Source organism: Grampus griseus, assembly GCF_964374135.1.
Source record: "Grampus griseus genome assembly, chromosome: 16".
Taxonomy (NCBI): Eukaryota; Metazoa; Chordata; class Mammalia; order Artiodactyla; family Delphinidae; genus Grampus; species Grampus griseus.
Window position 1 is genome coordinate 67199132 of NC_139010.1, and position 19713 is coordinate 67218844.

At 43.8% G+C, this 19713-nt stretch overlaps 1 pseudogene across 1 annotated transcript in view; it reads left to right on the forward strand.

Moving 5' to 3' along the window:
• The first annotated feature begins 2755 nt into the window (after window positions 1–2755).
• The window catches only part of LOC309834304 (large ribosomal subunit protein eL28-like), a 28570-nt pseudogene continuing 11612 nt past the window's right edge, over window positions 2756–19713 (forward strand). The window contains exon 1 of the transcript in view: window positions 2756–2791. The product of the transcript in view is annotated as a large ribosomal subunit protein eL28-like (transcript). The remainder of the gene's footprint in view (window positions 2792–19713) is intronic.

Consider the following 19713-nt stretch of genomic DNA (forward strand, 5'->3'; position numbering starts at 1 on the left):
CCAGGAAGTGCCAGTGAGGCCTGAGACGCCTCTGCTTCCTCTCCTCCCCAACCCCATGCGCCCCAGTCACTGGAGGCAGGAGTTGGCTCCACCCTGACCTGGCTTTTGTCTCTGGCTTCCTGCCCTTCACCGATTGGGTTGCCAGGCTCCCACGGCAGTCAAGTGGGTGGTGGGCCGCCAATTTCTGAGAAAAATTTCAAGCTGATGTTTCCGGTTTGTTTTCTAGGAGTTCAGGAAATGTTTATCATACTCTGGGGAAGAGTGGACAACACAAAAGGATTAGTTAAATGCTTGGGCTCTGGGTGGACAGATCTGGGTTACAGTCCTGTTTCCACCATTTGCTCTGAGACTGCTGGAAAATCACCAGTATCAGTCAGAACTCTTAGTAACAAGCCACAGAGATGGACCTGGACAATCTTAAAAAAAAAAAAAAAAAGGGAATCCAATGCAGTAGAACTGTCAGGGATTCAACAGGGGTAGTCTTGGGAAAGGAGCAGAAATTAAGGCAGTGCTCAAGGCCCAGAGCAGCAGAAGGCACAAAACCACCCTTTGGCCGGGAAGCATCTACTGAGGATGCCGATGTCACTGTAGCCAGATACCACAGCGAACAGAGTTCTAACTCTCCAGCACTCCAGGGCTCAGGGCCCAAGCCTCAGGTCATGTGCCCACACGCATTGCCAGGAAGCTGGAAGGGGGAGGATTTGCCCTTGGACCTCAGTGGTAGGAGGTAGGGTGCTTCCTTCCTCCAAGCCGACACACAAGGGTAAGTCCTGCATACGTCAGGGGGCTTTGGAGCCTGGATACCGAAAAACTCAATGTCCCGGAAATGCCTAACATCTCAGAGCTTTTGTAAAATAGAGACATTAAGGGAATTCCCTAGTGGTCCAGTGGTTGGGACTCAGCGCTTCCATTGTGGGTGGGGCACGGATTCAATCCCTGGTTGGGGAGCTAGGATCCCGCAAGCCGCGTGGCCAAAAAAATAAAAATAAAAAATAAGATAGAGACCTTTATAATGTCCACCTCACAGGATTGCCATGAGGATTTTTTTCTTTTAAAGAAGTAAAGTGCCTAGCACAGTGCCAGATACCCAGTAAATGCTCAGTAGACGTTAGTTTACTATTATTGTTGTTGTAATTATTAGTATTATTATTATTACCCTTATAATCCACTTTCTCTCTTTTAAAGTAAAAAACATGGCTAGTTTTCACTATAAAGTAATATATGCCATAGATAGAAAAGTTAAAAAATACTGAAAAGTTGAAAGAAGAAAATGAAATCTCCTACTACCCACAGAAAACCACTGTCAACATTTTGCTGTTTCCTGCCAACCTGTTTTCTATGTATTGGTTTGGGTTCTTTTGTTCTTTCTTTTTTTCTTTCAAACAGCTGTGATCATCCTGTGTGTACAGTTGTGTATCCTACCTTATAGCCTCTACACTTCCTCATGTTATTAAAGACTCTTTGTAATCATCATTCTTAGGAGCTGCAAAATATCCGGTGGAGTGGATAGACTCATTCCCCAAGTATTGTTTCCACTGTTTGGAGGGGTGGCGGCAAAGAGGGGTGGTATGCATTTACAAATTATGAGTGTTTTTTCAAAAACTGTTTCTGATTCTGGAATGCTTCTTTGGAATACCAACTGATGCTTAATTGACATCAATTAAGTAATTTGTTCAAGAAACTTTCAAGAGACCGTTTCCTAAAATTCCCACAGATCTGATGCAGGTCATGGGACAGGACCCTACTGGATGCGTACCACATCATTGAATTTTTTTTTTTTTCTTTTTGGCTGTGTTGGGTCTTCATTGCTCTGCGCGGGCTTTCTCTAGTTGCGGTGAGTGGGGGCTACCCTTCCTTGCAGTGCGTGGGCTTCTCATTGCGGTGGCTCCTCTTGTTGCGGAGCACGGGGTCTAGGTGCACAGGCTTCACTAGTTGTGTCACACGGGCTCAGTAGTTGTGGCTCAAGAGCTTAACTGTTCCATGGCATGTGGGAACTTCCCGGACCAGGGCTCGAACCCTTGTCCCCTGCATTGGTAGGTGGACTCCCAACCACTGTGCCAGCAGGGAAGTCCCCTTCATTGAATTTTGACAGGGCATTTTCACTGCCACCAAGAGTATGAGTCCCACAGCCCCATAGTCACCTGGACAGGGCAGGCCTGCCCACTGCTTTCTCACGTTCCCAATATGCTCAACCACTGTTTAGACTGGGGTGGTTTATCCTGCCTGTGAAATTACCTGCCTTTAGTGTAGTAGGAAGTGCCCTGGCTCTTCCTTTTGGCAGCTTGGGACTTGGGGCAATTTTCTTACATCTCTCAACCTCTTCTGGAAAATGAAGAGAATCGTGTATAAATTCACTTAGACAGTGTTTCTTCCTTCTTCCTGGAGAGTTTCATATTCTTCCCTTCTTCACCTTACATCCCCCACGAACACACACCCCGACTCGGCCCCAGCCCCTTCCAGCCTCCTGGCACCTGCCGGTCCCAGGCTGAGCTCCAGGAAGTGGCTCCCGCCTACGGAGCACCCAGGGATCACGTGACCCGGCTCTCCACCAGGGGTGAGTAAAATGCCATAGGTGCTGATTATTTGGACTTCCTGGGCAGGGCCCGGCAACGGCCAGCGGTGGAGCTTTGGAAACAACAATAATTAGTATTTTGCAGAGTGTGATTCTGATTGCCTGGCCGAGGAGAGGGTCCCACCCTGAGCTGGGAGCTCCGTGGGAACTGCCCCGGCCACATTCCCCGGAAGCGCTTGCGCAATGGGCACCCGCGCCCAGCCGGCAGGGAATCCAAGGGTGCCGCGGGCAGGCAGAGGATGCGCCCCAGCCTACCTGGGCGCAAATACGCCCTGGCAATGCCCTGGTCACCGGTGTGGGAATGAAGTGACCGGAAAGGGTAACTGAGGAGGGCAAAGGGAAATGAAATCGTCCTTTCCCCTCCCAACCACACCTCCCGGCCTTCTGAAACACCATTAAAACCTAAAAGAAGCAGGGGGCTCAGAGCTGTCCTTGCCCAACTCTCTCCTTTCATGCAGTTGGAAACTGAGGCCCAAGCAGAAGTGAGTTGGTCTACTTGAAGTTTCGATAAGAAATGACCAAATGAGAGTGTCAGGAGCTTTCGGAAGCGCTGTCCACGATATTGTTAATTGCGTGCGATTTCAGTGGCTCAGAAAGGCTTTCCGACCCCCCAACTCCCCAACACCTGAAATTCCACTTCACTTCTGTAAGGCTTTGATGCCCAGTAAAAGTTAAGCTTCCCCTGGCGGGGATCACTTTCCATGTCAGTAAGCAGTAGTTTCTGTTCCTTTTCTGAGAGCAGGTGTGATGGGGGAGGGACGGACATAAAACTTCACTGTGCCAGGAGGAGTCCTCTGATGACTTCCCAAATATAGTGTTTTCAGTTTTCAATACACTTGCAATGGCAATTTCCAGTCACCTTGGCAACAATGCTGTGAGGTGGGAGAACACTTAACTGTCATTCCCATTCATTAGATGAGCAAATGGAGGCCCTGAGGAGTTCAGTAACTTGCCCAAGGACACACAGTAAGTACCCAGACAGAGTTGAAATCCTGGCACTCAGCTGCTCCCCATAGCCAGTACAAGGGTGTGATGTTAGTATTTTTGTTGACTGGTTTATAGAAAAGCATTAAACAAGTCCTGGGGCTCAAGATTTGAGAGGACTTGGAGTAATATAGTGCAGAATGCCTGCCTTCTCTCGTTTGAGCCTCACCGACAGCCCTAGGCAAACATCATCCCATTTTCCAGAAGAAAAACCTAAGGCTCAGAGATTTACTAAATTCATTCAACTGTGAGGACCTCCAGGGCAACGAACTCGGTCATGTCCCTCTTTTTATGTCTGAGCCATAACTTTATCTATGAATGTTTGTTGAGTGTTTGCAGAAAGAATCCTAAAACAGTCTGTGCATTTTACAGATGAGAAAACTGAGGTCTGCAGCATTAACAAATATGCCTGGGTCCCATAATTAGTGGCAGAGCCTGGACCTCAGAGTTCTCGATCCCCACTCTGGTGTCCTTTCCACTTCATTCATCCATTCATCCATTCATTCATCCAACTGTGAGAACTGAGCTGACACACCTCCAGGTACTGTGCTGGGCTGAGGATACAAACAGGACGGGGAATAGTGTGAGAAGAGTTGAGTACTTGCTTTGAGTACAAAAACCTAAGGGAGGGGTGGAGTGCCAAAAAATAATATTTTAATGCAATATTTTAAAAAAATCACGTGGCAAACTAAGGCCCCTAGGCCTTCAGCCTATTTTTGTAAATAAAGTTTTGTGAAGATTAAATCCCAGTCCCTGTTTTGAGGAGCCCACCAGTTTCTTCAGGGCAGAGAAGCCCAAACGGAGTATTTATTTACTTCTACATGAATGTCCTCAGGAAGCAAGCAAGAGGTGCGGGGGGTGCCGGGGCAGGGAAGGAAATGTGCAAAAGTCTAGCTGTACTCCAGCTGCGGTTATTAGGGGGAAGGACGGCAAAGTGCTCTGGTGTAGTAGAGACAAGGTGACGAGGCAGGGGAAGGAGTGGTAGGTAAGCAGGTCTCAGAGATTAAGGAGAGGGCAGAGTAACGCAGGGCCCACCAGGCTGAGAACGTCCTCTGAGGATTTTGGACCTTACATCACAGGCTGACACTGAAACAGGAGAATAAGACACAAACCAGAGGGGGCAGATCTTCCCTCAGAAATACGTTCACACCACAATGAATATGTTTGGCTGGCTGTCCCTAGATGTACCTGGGGTATTTGCCCCCCTCTAGTCCTTGTCTGCCATCCTGGGGCTCTGTGGCCTCATCTGTGCCTGGACCTCTCCTAAGGGCAGAAGATGCCCACAAGCTGCTACTGCCTCAAGTGAGCTGCTAGAAGCCAGGGAACACCTTGGAAGAATGGGAGCCGCCATGGAATTCTCCTCACTTGCTGAGAATATTAGAAATGCATATTTAAAGATATTCCATGTGAATCAGAAGAGAGCCTGGCATAAAATAAATACTCAAAAAATGATGCCTGTTACTTTATGTTTATTATAAAAGTATTTTAAACAATTTTTAAAGTTATGATGTGAAAGACCCATGTTTGAAGGATGTTGTCCTTCATATGTTTGTCCTTCCTCATGTTTATGTTGATTATTGATGGTTGCAAGATGTATCTGCTAGATCAGGCTGTCGGCTAATAGCTGAGAGGGCAGGGTGTTTGGGAGGGACTAGAATCCTGGGGAAGGTTTAATGCCAGAGGACTTCCTGGAGGGGGTGGCTGGGCAGAGAGTTTTAAAGGAATTGATGAGAAGATGGCTGAAAGCATGCTGAATGACATGGCATCTGAAAGATGGAACAATTTTGCCTACCTTCTCTGAGAATTAACTGATATCATATACATTAAATGGTTGGCATGTAACAAGAACCCAGTTAAGTGGCGGATGATGAACGGGGGTGGGGAGAGAACGAGGGAAAGGGGCTGCGAAGCAGGAGACCTCGGTTCTAGGCACACCTGTGCCTCTGGTTAGCAATGTGAGACTTTGGGTACATCACTGGCCCTCTTGACACCTCAGATTTCTTTTCTTTAAAATGGATTATTCAGGTTAAGATTTCCACCTCTGAGAGTCTCTGATTATAATAAATACTAAATAATAACAGCTATTGTTTATTACCACCTACCATATACCAAGCACTTTTCTAAGTGATAAACATCTCATTTGATTTTCACAACAAAGCTGTTAGTGGACTCCATTATTATTCCCATTATATTGATAAGGAAATAGAGGCTCAGAGAAGTAAAGTAACCTGTACAAATGGTAGCTTTAGTAAATAGGGTCTCTGACTCCAGGAAAGCAGAGAGATGCTGCCTCCTGGGAGCTGTCCCCTCTACGGAGAAGCATTTTCCCACATAGCTGGGACTGGTGCTGGCTGTGACTCCCTGGAGACACCGATGCTACAGGAAGGAGTCTGCCCTCCTTCCCGGCCTCACTGCCCAGTTTCTGCGGCAGCACTGGCCCATAACTTGAACATCCAGCCACCCACCCTCCCACCCACACTCCCACCTCAGCACTGACTTTCCCCAAAAGCTGTGTCACTCCCACCAGATGACAGGAAAAAGTTCTGTGGTTGAATCACAGTGACCACTTCCTGTTTCGTTCAGGGTCCCCTGTGCTCCAGAGCCCTGTTTAGTAATAAGAGCCATGATACGTATGACCCCCAGCTGCCAGGGAGGCTTAGTCACCCCTTCCTGTGCCCTTATCCTACCAGGTTGAGAGGCACCAGCTCTCGACTTCAGCCCTATTCCACAACCCTGCTATGGAAAGCCTGGCGGGAGACCCTGGTTGTCCTGGGGCTGGGTAAGGAGGGTAAAGAACGAGGACCCCATCCCTCCAGACCTGTGATGTAAGGCTGACGGGGACAGGTAGGCGGATGTTCAAGCCTTAGCCATGAAGCAAGGAGTAGTCACTGACCCTATGGGTGCCTCCTGGGCACCCACTCAGGGGATATTGTTGTCTCCAAGCACAGGGGTCAGGACTCTGTGTGGAAAGACAAACACAAACGAGGTTGTGTGTGCTGGGGGAAACCCCAATCCTCTCCCAGTCGCACAGAAAGGGCTTCCTGGAGGTTGACAAACTGCAAGGGACGTTGAGTGTGAGAGCGGAAGAAGTCACCAGATATTTGAAAGGCTGTCTGGTGGGGGACGCTTCCTCCGGGTAAATGCCGAGAGCAGAATCCAGGAATATTGTTTAAGATCTTTCGAAGTCTTAAGCCTCTAATGATCATATTTCTTGCCCACCCTCCTCCCAGAGGTAATATAAAATCAAGAAATCTAATTCCTAAAGAACAAGTATAAGGATGTCCAATAAGGTTCTGATTTTTCTCACAATGACCACTTTAGTATTTTCGTTTCTTTTGTTTTCTTTTTTTAAATAGTATCAAATATCAATGTCCCTTGAAAATTTGTTTATGCTTTCAGATGCCTCCACTTTCTGATCCTGTCAGCCCGGTTTGGTCTGCCTGTTGGATGGGTGTCACTGGGCCACATGTGTTGTCTAATATAGGGAAGATCTTTCTCACCACTTGTGTTGTGTGACCACTGAGTGGGCTGCCCAGGGAAGGAGTGCCTGGTCCTTGGTGTGTTCCCACCCCCACGAGGTCAGAAGTCCCCAGGATGGGGATGTGTTGTGTGGGAACGGGAGTCAGGAAAGGGGGTGGCTCATCCTCTCAAGTCCCTTCCAGTCTGGTGATGCAGGGGTGGGAATTCCAAGCACTTCGGAAAGTAAGCGTTCCTCAGGCCCGCTCCAGGCTAGGGGTCACCAGCTGTGGGGATGGCCTCTGGGGTCCTGTTGGGGATTTTGAGGAGAAGAATTTCCCTTCCCCCAGGGAAGGCAAGCTTAGCCCCACCTTGGAGGCTTTGGGACCAGCCCTGCAGGTACATCTGGAAAACCAGCCACTGCCACAAGATGGTGCCAGTGGTGGATGGGCCAGGACCAAACGGGCGGGACTAAGGGGCATCTGGGCCACTAACCCGAGCAGTCTGTGTTTAGTCCTGTTTACACAAATGCTGCCCCCAGCTCCTCTGCTTGACAAGAGCTCCTTGAAAGTCACAGCTGCCTTATTGGTCCTTGTATACCTGGTAGCAGCCCCCAGTTAAATTAATTGAACGAATAGAGTCAGGAGAAGTGGGGTGGCATATTTCTTTTAGGCAGTACATAAATGCACATTCTACAGACAATAAATAGAATGCTTTCTGATTGTTTAGTGACTTTCCAAAAGGATACACAGTAAACTGACCATGGCATTTGCCCCTGGAAGGGGAGACCAAGGGACGAGGTCTGGGGGTAGGAGGGAGACTCTCAGTCACTTAGTGTTATTTTTATCATGTGCATTTATTACTTACATAAACTAACATAAAAATGCTGGCTTAAAAATTTTCCAAAGTGCTTTCAGCAACGACAGCAGGTGATTTAAGAAGTAGAACGGAAGTACTGGATTTTGCAAGTGCGTGACACTCCCTAGAAGGGGCTCTCAACTTTTACTCAACTTTATTGACTTTCAGTTTACAGTTTTCACCACACTGCAGTGTTTATTGTCCAGGATAGAGCTCATTAAACACATCGGGTTAAAGGCGGGCTTGTGGTGAGGGCAGCAAGCACACTTTCCCCAAGAGAGGAGTCAGAATAAGGTACCTCAAATGACAGTCACCAAGATGACCAAGAGTTACTGGCAAAAGATTACCTTGCAGTCATGTTGTTTTTAAAGAAAGTGAGTCAAAATACTTCTTTGTTAAATCAGTTATTCCAGACAAGCTACAGAGTAGATTTCATTGACACCAAGAAGTTTGCAACCATCCATGAAAAAGAGGGGATTTCCACTTCAAGGACCAATGCTGGGCCACAGAGCCCTTCCTTGACCTCCTGCTGACTCCAAGGTGAAACCCGCATTTCCTCCTGTCATCTGTGTAAACACTGGACACCTTGACCTTGGAGAATTGCTCAAACTCTCTGGGACTGAATTCCACAACAGCCAACTGGAAATTAAAATTCCTATACTCTGTTTTGTGCTCTGATTGTGATGCTAACAGGGTGAATCTATACATGTTTAAAATGCATAAAACTGGACTTCCCTGGTGGCGCAGTGGTTAAGAATCCACCTGCCAATGAAGAGGACACGGGTTCGAGCCCTGGTTCGGGAAGATCCCACATGCCGCGGAGCAACTAAGCCTGTGAGCCACAACTACTGAGCCTGTGCTCTAGAGCCATCAAGCCACAACTTCTGAGCCCGCGTGCCACAACTACTGAAGCCTGTGCGCCTAGAGCCTGTGTTCCGCAACAAGAGAAGCCACCGCGATGAGAAGCCTGCGCACCGCAACAAAGAGGAGCCCCAGCTCACTGCAACTAGGGAAAGCCCGCGTGCAGCAACAAAGACCCAACACAGCCATAAATCAATCAATCAATAAATTTATAAAAAATAAAAGAAATAAAATGCATAGAACTGTATATCAGCAGAATCAACTTTACTGAACAATAATTTTAAAACAAAAAAAAATTTTTAATCCTATGCTTTAAGTAAGACGCTCCTTACATGGCATCCTTTTTACCTGTTTATTCTCTCTGGCATCCAGTGCAAGGTCTAGTTCACGGTACACATTCAACAAGTTGTATATTTGTCGAATGAATGAATATTGGAAAGAGGAGAATGCTGATGGCAGGCAGGTGCTCAATTGTTGTTTGTTCCTGCAACCTTCCCTTTAGTCATTTCAGATAATAGGACACAGTGCAGGTTTCCAGAAAATACTAACCGCTTGATCAGTTCTCGGCCATTTGGGCAATGTTTGACCCAAGGGGAGAGGAAAGGCAGCTGCTGGCACGGAGAGTGACCTCGGTGGTTTCCTGTGGCCATGGATACATTCTATATCGACCAAGTGACTTCTTCCTGCCAAGCACGTGGTGTGGATATGGAATCAATTTAGGCACATCTCTCTCCTTGGTCAACTCACATGACGGAAACCGAGCATTTATCTCAATGCCCTTGGGTTAACATACGCTGGGGAATCACCCAGCTTCTAGTCTCTACAGAAGTCACAGCTTATTTCAAATGACCCCCTGGGAATTAGACTAAAGGAGATTGGGCAGGAAACCAGCCAGGGTAGCCAGAGCCTGCCAGCGTGGACCCTGGGACTTGACCCACCTGTTCCCCCAGCCCTAATAAGCTCTGGAGGGACCAATTTATTCTAAGTAATGACAAGAGTGGGAATAATGAAATAGGAAACTAATGTATTAGTTTATCAGGCTATTCCTGAGTCCAGCAGCAGCAGTATTGTTCTTTGCTACAGGATAAGGCAAGCCGAGGCTACTATATAAGCAGAAGGTTGCTCAGAACATAGAAAGAGCACAGAGGGACCTGGCAACTCTTTACAAGGAAGCAAGGGATGTCGTAGAAAGAAGGTGGCCTTAGAGTCTGAAGCAATTGGTTTGAAATCATAGGTCCAGCACTTATGAACTGTATGATCTTGAGCAAGTTACTTAAAGTCTCTGTGTCAGTTTCTCTGTAAGTAAAATGGGCACAATAACACCTAACTCATACTGCTTTAAAGTGTAAATGAGATAACATACAGGAAGATCCAGGTACAAACTAGATATCACCCAGTGGTCACTTTCTTTTAATTATTTTTTATAGATAACTTTCATTTGCAAAGGTAACACATGCTAATTATTGAATATGGAAAATATGCAACAAGCCAGAAGGAAAAAATCAAAACCTCTCCATCATCAAGAGGGAACTGTTGGTAGTATTTTAGTATTTGTCCTTCCAGGCTTTTTGTGTATTATAATTTTTTTAAAACAAAGATGAGATCCTATGCCCACTCCATCTTCCAACCTGCTCTTTTCACCTATGAGTGTGTATTAACATCATCTCATGTCTTTAACTGGTCTTCTACAGCATCATTTTTAAAAAAATGTCTGGCATAGTGTCTTACCAGATAGTCATATCATCATTTATTCAACCAATCCCATATTGTTGAGTCTTTTCACCATTATAAACAATGCCGAAATGAACATGTTAGCAGTTGAACATCTTTATTACTCCCCTATGATGAATTTCCTAAAGGAGAATTGTTGGTCCATACTTACAAACAGGCTTCCAAAAACTTCATGTCAGTTTGTGTTCCCACCTATCAAGTCCAGCAGTGTCCCCTATCTTGATTGTCGCCAGCCCTTCTTTTCTCTCCAGCAGCGGTAGCCTGATCACTTTCTCTTCTCCGTTCTAAGGATTTTTCTGTCCAAATACATAAATTTGGTCTCCCAGCCTCACAAGGCCTCTTCTACCTTGTCTAGTTCTGGAGATACAAACTCTGACTATCGTCTCCTGCCAGTTTTCCATCACAGCCACCAAGCCTTGCTTCACAGAGGACTGCTGATGATTAGTTAGATGACTGCTTATTTGCTATTGACTACATTTCCCAAATCTCATCAGCCTTGTTCACAAATCTCATCTAGGGTGAGTTATTTCCTTAAAAGTTTTCCACAGATAGCTAATATCACTCATTTTCTGTGGACACTTCTGAGAGTGAGGCTCTGGCTTTCTCTCTAAAACCAGGAGTTGGGGAGGCAGGCATTTTAGCAGAGCTGAAAGTAGCAAATTTGGTTCCTGGGACAAATAACAGGAAGTGAAGGCTCAGATCAATGGAAGGGCCTCCATGGGGAAGGGGCATGGGGGAAGCAGAAGTCCCATTTCACACGCTGTCCTTGGCTTGTTGGCCCACATCAATCCAACCGCTGCTTCTGATGCCACGTCTGCCCCTCTGATTGCCTCCTTCTTTCCCTTAGGGACTCTCTTGAGATTACCCTGGACCCACCCACCGGGATAATCTCCCAACTCAAAATCCTTAATTTAATCACATCAGAAAAGTTCCTTTTGCCACGTAAGGCTATATAATCATAGGTTCTGGGATCAGGACTTGGACGTATTTGGGGGTCATTATTCTGTCTACCTCACCTGGGCAAGCCATTTTCTCTCTCTGGCCTGAGTTTTCTCATCTGCAAACTGTGAGTCTTTGATGAAAAGCTCTCCAGATTCCTTCCAGGTTTGGCTGCTGGGAATATTTTGAAATGTGAAATGTAGGGTGGCTGAGGTATAGAAACTGCACTGAATTTCTCCTGGGTTTCCCTATTTCTTCCTCTAGGATTCCACCCTCTCCCCTAAGTTCTACTGATGTCATTTTTGCTTATGCTCCTATTGATTGAAAAAGTCCACAGAGTGTGTTTACTATGTTCCAGGCTCTGTTCTAAGCACTTTGCAGCTATGAAACCATTTAACCTTCATAGCAACACCATGAACGAAGTGCAGTGGTAATCCTTATTTTATAGAGGCACAGAGAGGTTAAGTAACTTGCACAAGATCCCAGAGTGGCAGGCTGAGGTCAAACCTCGGCTGTCTGACTGTAGATTCTGTACTCTTTTTTTTTTTTTCGGTACGTGGGCCTCTCACTGTTGTGGCCTCTCCCGTTGCGGAGCACAGGCTCCGGACGTGCAGGCTCCGGACGCGCAGGCTCAGCGGCCATGGCTCACGGACCCAGCCGCTCTGTGGCATGTGGGATCCTCCCAGACTGGGGCACGAACCCGTGTCCCCTGCATCGGCAGGCGGACTCTCAACCACTGTGCCACCAGGGAAGCCCCAGATTCTGTACTCTTAACTGCTGATGACCGAGCCTCTCAAAGCCCTTGACCCACAGTTATGTAGCCATTGTTTAAGTCCTCTACACTGTGAGCAACTCAAGAGGAGGAGCCTTGTCTAATTCTGTGACTCCCAGCTCTGATAACACCCTGGCACACAAAAGAACAACAACAACAAAAAAAATGACTGATTGAATGAATGAACATGGGCGTGACTACTTATCTACCTGAGAGTCTCCTACAGATCAGAGCCATGTTTGAAGGACATGAAACTAAACATTTATGGGACACTTCAAAAGAGAGCATGATCCTCACACCAGCTTTGGGTGGTAGGTAGTGTTATTAACGTCATTTTACAGACAAATTAAATGCAACAGAAAGAGGATAAGTCACTTGCCCAAGGTCAGCAACTGGATTTGACTTGAGACCAGTTTGACTTCCACATTTGCATCATGAAGGTCAGCATGAACTCCCTGAGGCCTACATTTTTAAAGTTAGGACCTAGTATGACTCTGGACAACGGAAGAGCAGGAAGGAAGCAAAGGAACATTTTATTGGGCAACTATTATGTGCCAGGCCCTTGTGCCAGGTGCTTTACATAATATATACCATTTAGTCCTCAGAGTTACCTTATTGTCCCATTTCACAGATGAGGAAACTGAAGCTTACAGAAATTAAGTGACCTTCCTCAAGTCCATTGGTAGAGCCAGGATTCAAAACCAGGTCTGTCTAACTCCAAAATTCATGATCTTTCCGCTGTCACGAGGCTGCTGGGCCTCAGTTCTCTCATCTGTAGAATGGAGTTGGATGAGACGATCTCTGAGCTCCAGCTCAGCTTATTTTTTAAAGCCAGCACTCACTGTGTGCTTATCCTATGCCAGGCAGTGTGCTAAGAACTTCACTTATGTGATTCCATCCTCACGACACCCTCTGAGGTGCTACTCTTATTATTATTTCCACTTTCAAGTGGGGAAACCAGGGCTCAGACATAATGTCTGAAGTTACACAGCTACCACGAGGTCCAACCTGAGTTCTAACTGCAGCTTGTCTGATTCTTAAGTCAAACTCTTACCCATCCACTATACTGCCTCCAGCAGCCCCAGACAGTCTTTAAAGTGAGAACATCGTGTGTTCCTACACGAATCGGAACAAGGCTGGAGTAGGTGTGGCGTGAGTTCCTCAATGCGTGGGCCCCTCTTCCTTTGGATTTCAAAGACTCACTTCAGTGAAGTTCTGTTAAAGTCAAAAGGTGACATGCTTCCATGGACAGTTGGCCAAGGCTGAGTCCAGCCCTGGCACCTCAAAGGCTTGGCTGTTTTCTCTAATCTTGTTATCAAGGCAACTCTGGATCACACTATGGTCCTATAGTTATTCTCTTTTTCTTTCTTGTGTTCCCACCTTTGCAACAGAACACTTGAGAGACAGCAGCTCCAAGTGGCCCACTTGTCACCGATTGAAGGAGATGCTGACTTGAAATAAAAACAGTTGCCAGGACCTTCAAGGCCCCAAACATAAAAAGCTATATTCTCTAAACACCTTGAGAGTAGAAACTCATTCACAGCTGTACCCGGAGCCTTACAAGGTGCTGGAAACAAGGTGATACCCAGCAAATGTTGAATGAACTAATTCGTGAAAGCAATTCCCTAAAGAAGTCAGCTAGGAAACTGGAATAGAGAGATGGGCTAAGATTTGTAGTGACAATCAGAATAAAAGTAAGTGTATGTATGTGTGTGTCCCCCAGAGCAACAGCTCAGTAACACCTGTGATGTGCAGCCTGTGTCCCTCTACTTCTCCTCCACGTCTTATGAACTGGAACTGTCAATATAGATGGTTTCAGCCCACCCAGGCTTCAGGCCTGAGGAATGAATCAACCTCTCTCTCTCTCTCTCTCTCTCTCTCTCTCCTGCACGTGCATGCACTCTAAAATACACATAATATAAAACAACACCTTGCAAAACTCTTTCTTTACCCTTGTGTTGTCTCATTTTTACCTACTATCTTGGATTTTAGCTATGAATACATAGACACTGGGTTTCGAGCTCTTCATCGAGTCTTAGTGTGTTACAGTACAGTATTGGTACCAATAAACGTTCGCTGGGTAATTGATCTTGCTCTGTTTTATTTTTTCTCCGTACTTCAATCTCTTAAAGAGCAATTTTGGCTTTATGATACGCCCAACACTTATAAGTACTTCTTGACTGCCCTCTAGTGGGAAAGATGAAAAAGTGAAACTCAGAACAATGTTCATCTTTCCTACTGGAATAAAATTGGCCCTTTTTTCCTAACTTACTGGACTTCACATCACTCAAAATTGTAATCAACGGCTTCCCTGGTGGCGCAGTGGTTGAGAGTCTGCCTACCGATGGAGCGGACACGGGCTCGTGACCCGGTCCGGGAAGATCCCACATGCCGCGGAGCAGCTGGGCCCGTGAGCCATGGCCGCTGAGCCTGCGCGTCCAGAGCCTGTGCTCTGCAACGGGAGAGGCCACAACAGTGAGAGGCCCGCGTACCGCAAAAAAAAAAAAAAAAAAAAGTCAATAAAAAATAAAAAACTAGATAAATTACGTTTAAAAACAAACATATAAAATAAAAACCTAATTGTTACTATCAGATTCAATAGACAATATTACGTTTCAATAAACATAATCAGAGCAAACATAACAAAGGAAAAAGTAAAACAATTGCAAAGTCTGTATGTGTTGTTCATTAAATGTGCATGTAATAACCGATTAATATAGACAATTGCTATTATGCGAATAACTTTTTTGTCATTCTTCAGTCATAACTAAAGAAAAATTATAAGTACGATATGTTTCCCCACTTGGAATGAACATTATTTATATCAATATTGTGTTTTTAATGGACAAATACACATGCTTATGGCTTGTTAGTCTATCTAATGCAGGCAGAATGGAATATAATGCTATTCACAAGGTACAATGTCTGTTGAAACTGTTTCTAAATTTTGTTTTAATAAGAGCTCTAGTGGAGAAACCAGTATTACAGAGGTTTGTTAATGGGAATGGAAGAAGAAATTTTAAAGCCATTCCAGGAAGCTCAAGATTTTCATCTTTCACTTTTACCCAAAGTGAAGCAAATGATTCTGATTTTCAAAATCCATCTTCAATTCTCAATCCATTGCCATTTCCACCAATTTATCCTGTAAGGTTATAAAGTTGAATAAAATTATCTTTCGATTAAAGCAAAGGTTTCTGGATCTGTAAATTTCCTATCATGGATCTTCTTTTGATGGAAATACAATTTAAACAATTCTGTGAAATCTGTAAGACATTTGGCCATAACACCTCCCCGATGTGCAATATCAAGATCATCCCCTACTTTACTGATAATCGCTGTTAAATTATGGAGCATGTTATAACAGTCTATGGAAACTCTGTTCTTCCAAGCTTCTCAATTTTATTTTTGCTCTTCGATCCCATCTGCCATTGAAAATCATATTGCAGTCTTTCGTTGCTTAGAAGTAGTAAGATCATCAAAAATGCCAAAAATATTACACAAATAAACTAGTCTGTCATCCAAACCACATATTTAAAAGGTGGGGACCTTATGTAGGTGCGTTTTTCACTTGCTAGGAACACTGAAAGTTTGTTTCATATTCAGACATTGTTAATAGAACTTTCCCCTTCAGTAAGCATGGAATCTCATGCCTCATATCATACGCAATAATAGGTGTTTCCATGTTATCAGCTTCCATGTTATCACATAATAAAGAGAAAAAAATCTCAAACTTAATACATCAGCTTTTGCATAATTCACATTTTTTTACTACGTAACTAGACACTGTAAATTTTTTTCATTGCAAAGCTTTCTTGATGAGGGAAGCCATGTGCTGATTTACATACTCATGCAAGCTCTTTAACTTGGGTAATAACTACAGAATGTTTTTCTGTCAACGCAGCTGCACCATTAGAGCATATTCCTACACAAATTTAAACTCAAACCACATTCCTTAACAGTGTAATCCTTCACAGTTTTATGTAGTTCAGAGCTAGTTGTGTTGTCATCAATAAGGCTGAAAAAAAATTCTTCCTCATATCTCTACAATGTTCAAATTGCATATACATATTTCAAATTAATTGTCATGTTAGCAGTATGTGTGCATTCAACAATTTGCAATGAAAAGAAATAAAAATACTTTGCTACCTGTATTTGTTTTGTGAGTTAATCTGCCATGTCATTAGCTAGCTGCTGAATTTGTCCAGCTATGAAGAATGATATTTGACCTACCTTCTTTGCCACAAATTCACCCATAATTTCCAAGATTTTTGATACAGTTTTGCACTATTTTTTTTTAATTTTAGCATCCCAAAGTCCTACTTTATTAGACACAATTAACAATGTTTATATGGGAAATTTTGAACCTCTGCTTCTATCAATTTTTAAAAATTCAATAGTCTTGCAAAGTATTCTTTAAGTTTTAAACTTATTCTTTTGTTTTCTTTGTAAATGCTACCTAAATTTGATGACTTTTTATTTATTTATACAATTTTTAAAGGTTACACTCTATTTATATTATTACAAAATATTGGCTATAGTCCCCATATTGTACGATACACCCTTGTAGCCTATCTTACACCCAATACCCCCCACCACCCCACCCCTATATTGCCCCTTCCCCATTTCCCCAATGGTAACCACTAGTTTGTTCTCTATATCTATGTCTTCTTTTTGTTATAATCACTAGTTTGTTGTATTTTTTAGATTCCACACATATCATGCATAATTTGTCTTTGTCTGTCTGACATTTCACTTAGCATAATGCCCTCCAAGTCCAGGCACATGGCTGCAAATGGTAAAATTTCATTCTTTTTTATGGCTGAGTAGTACTCCATTTTATATATATTTATATATATATATATATAAAATACATCTTTAGCCATTCATCTGTTGATGGACACTTAGGTTGCTTCTATGTCTTGGCTATTGTAAATAATGCTGCTATGAACGTTGGGGTGCATGAATCTTTTTGAATTAGTGTTTTTGGTGATTTTTTGGGGGGGGGCTATATAGCCAGGAATGGAATTGCTGGGTCATATAGTAGTTCTATTTTTAGTTTTTTGAGAAACCTCCATACTGTTTTCCACAGTGGCTGCACCAATTTACATTCCCACCAACAGTGTTGGAGGGTTCCCTTTTCTCTGCATCCTTGCCAACATTTGTTATTTGTTTTCTTTTTGATGATAGCCATTCTGACAGGTGTGATGTGATATCTCATTGTGGTTTTGATTTGCATTTCCCTGATTAGTGATGTTGAGCATCTTCCATGTGCCTGTTGGCCATTTGCATTTCCTCTTTGGAAAAATGTCTATTCAGTTCTTCTGCCCAGTTTTTAATCAGGTTATTTGTATTTTGATATTGTGTTGTATGAACTGTTTATATATGTTGGATATTAATCCCTTATTGGTCATACAATTTGCAAATATTTTCTCCCATTCAGTAGGTTGTCTTTTCATTTTGTCAATGTTTTCCTTTGCTGTGCAAAGCTTTTAAGTTAAATTAGGTCCTACTTATTTCTGCTTTTATTTCCCTTACTTTAGGAGATGGATCAAAAAAAGAATATTGTTGTGATTTATGTCAAAGAGTGTCCTGCTTATGTTTTCCTCTAGGAGTTTTATAGTACCTGGTCTTACATTTAGGTCTTTAATCCATTTTGAGTTTATTATTGTATACAGTGTTGGAGAATTTCTAATTTCATTCTTTTACATGTAGCTGTCCAGTTTTCCCGGCACTACTTATTGAAGAGACTGTCTTTTCTCCATTGAAAATTCTTGCCTCCTTTGTTGTAGATTAATTGACCATAAGTGCGTGAGTTTATTTCTGGGCTCTCTATCCTGTTCCACTGATCTATATGGATGACTTTCTTTATTAGCTTCATTTGCTAGTACATCTCTGCAGATAACATACCACAGTTTTAGTGGTTTAGTATCAGTTATGCCCACAAAAGTGAGCTTAACACATGAAGACTTATACTTTCAAGTAAAACTAATACAAATTCTTTTGGTTTTAATTTCTTCAGAATCACTTTCACAGTCATCAGTTGTTTTATTACTGCTGCTGTTGCGTGTTAGGAAAAGTATGTCTTTTCTTGATTAAAAGAAGTCAAGTGAAGAGTGTTTTGACAATTTTAAGTTATAGTTAAATATTATTATGAAAATTTGCCTTCCTAATTTAGCTAATATCTACAAATTTTAAACATACTTTTACAAAAAAGTTATATTTAATAAGTAAAAAATAACAAATTATACAAAGACCTAAATGCTTTTATTTTCTCAGATTTTTGTATGCATTTGGTTTACAGTTGACCAACTAACCCTTAAAATATCACACATGGTAATATTTTCCTACTATACATACAGCTCTCAATACACCTAACTCATGAACAGCATGAAACAAGTTCCCTGATCATGCACTGGACGTCAAATTGCATGAGAGTTTCTAAACACCTGCTCTTCATCCTGTACTGCTCTCCTCATGTGCTGCAACAAGCAGTTCGTGGGCTGCAGGGAACTGAGTATTGACCAGAAGACCTAAGTGAGTTGCCCAAAGTCCACTGGTGAGTAAGTAGTGAACCACCTTTCTCCTAGTCTAATGCCCTCTTCATTTCCCTCTCTAAGGAAATGAACAATTTCTTCACCCATTAAATGGTTTTTGAGAGGATTGGATGAGATTTATCCATGAAGTGTCTGCACAGAGCCTGCAGGAGAGTAGATGCTATGACTATGACTATCAACTCACTGTGTGAGGGAGACTGGTATCTCACCAACCAGATTCCTAACCCTCACTCTCTTCCTCAGGACAAAGTCATGCGGGGAGGGGTCAGTTCATTGGCACCGTTCAATCAGCACAGGTACCCATCAATGCTCTCTTTCCCAGTCCTTTCCTGTTTGAGAAGGAGCTTCCATTTGAGATCTTTATCTTCAGTTCTCCATATGACACAAGCCTAGGAATGGTGTCCTCAGGAGCTGTGCAGTGCAGTCTACATGGTCGTACTTGGCGGCATTGTCTAGAACAGCCAGGACCAAGCCCTGGCACTGGGACACAGTCTCCTTCCAGGTAATATGCAGCGGGCCGTTTCCGACCAGCAGAATAACGAGCCGCCACACGCAAGATTCTTCTCGTATCACACTTTATTGGAGCACAGCTTGGTTGAAGAAAGATGGAAGGAAGACCCTACGCAGCAGAATATGGCAGGCTTTATACTGGCCAGAAGGTCCACACAACAGCCCTGGATTGGTGTGTGTCAGTACATGTGACAATATATTGCTACGCCTACAATCCACGGGATGCACGCGTGGCGCCTTACGCGGCACTCCCGGGTAGTGCAAGCAAGATGCAACAATGTAATTTCGCCTTCCTCTGGACCAAGAATCCAGCTCCTTCCTGGCGGCGTCCCACATCTCCCCCTTTTTCTTTATGTCCTTAGACCACATAACGGTCGCCCGTACAAGTCTTGCCCCCAAGGGGACATGGCTGTTCAAGGGCTATTGTCATGGGTGGCAGAAATCACCCTCCCATAGTGCAATGCTGCTTACAGCGC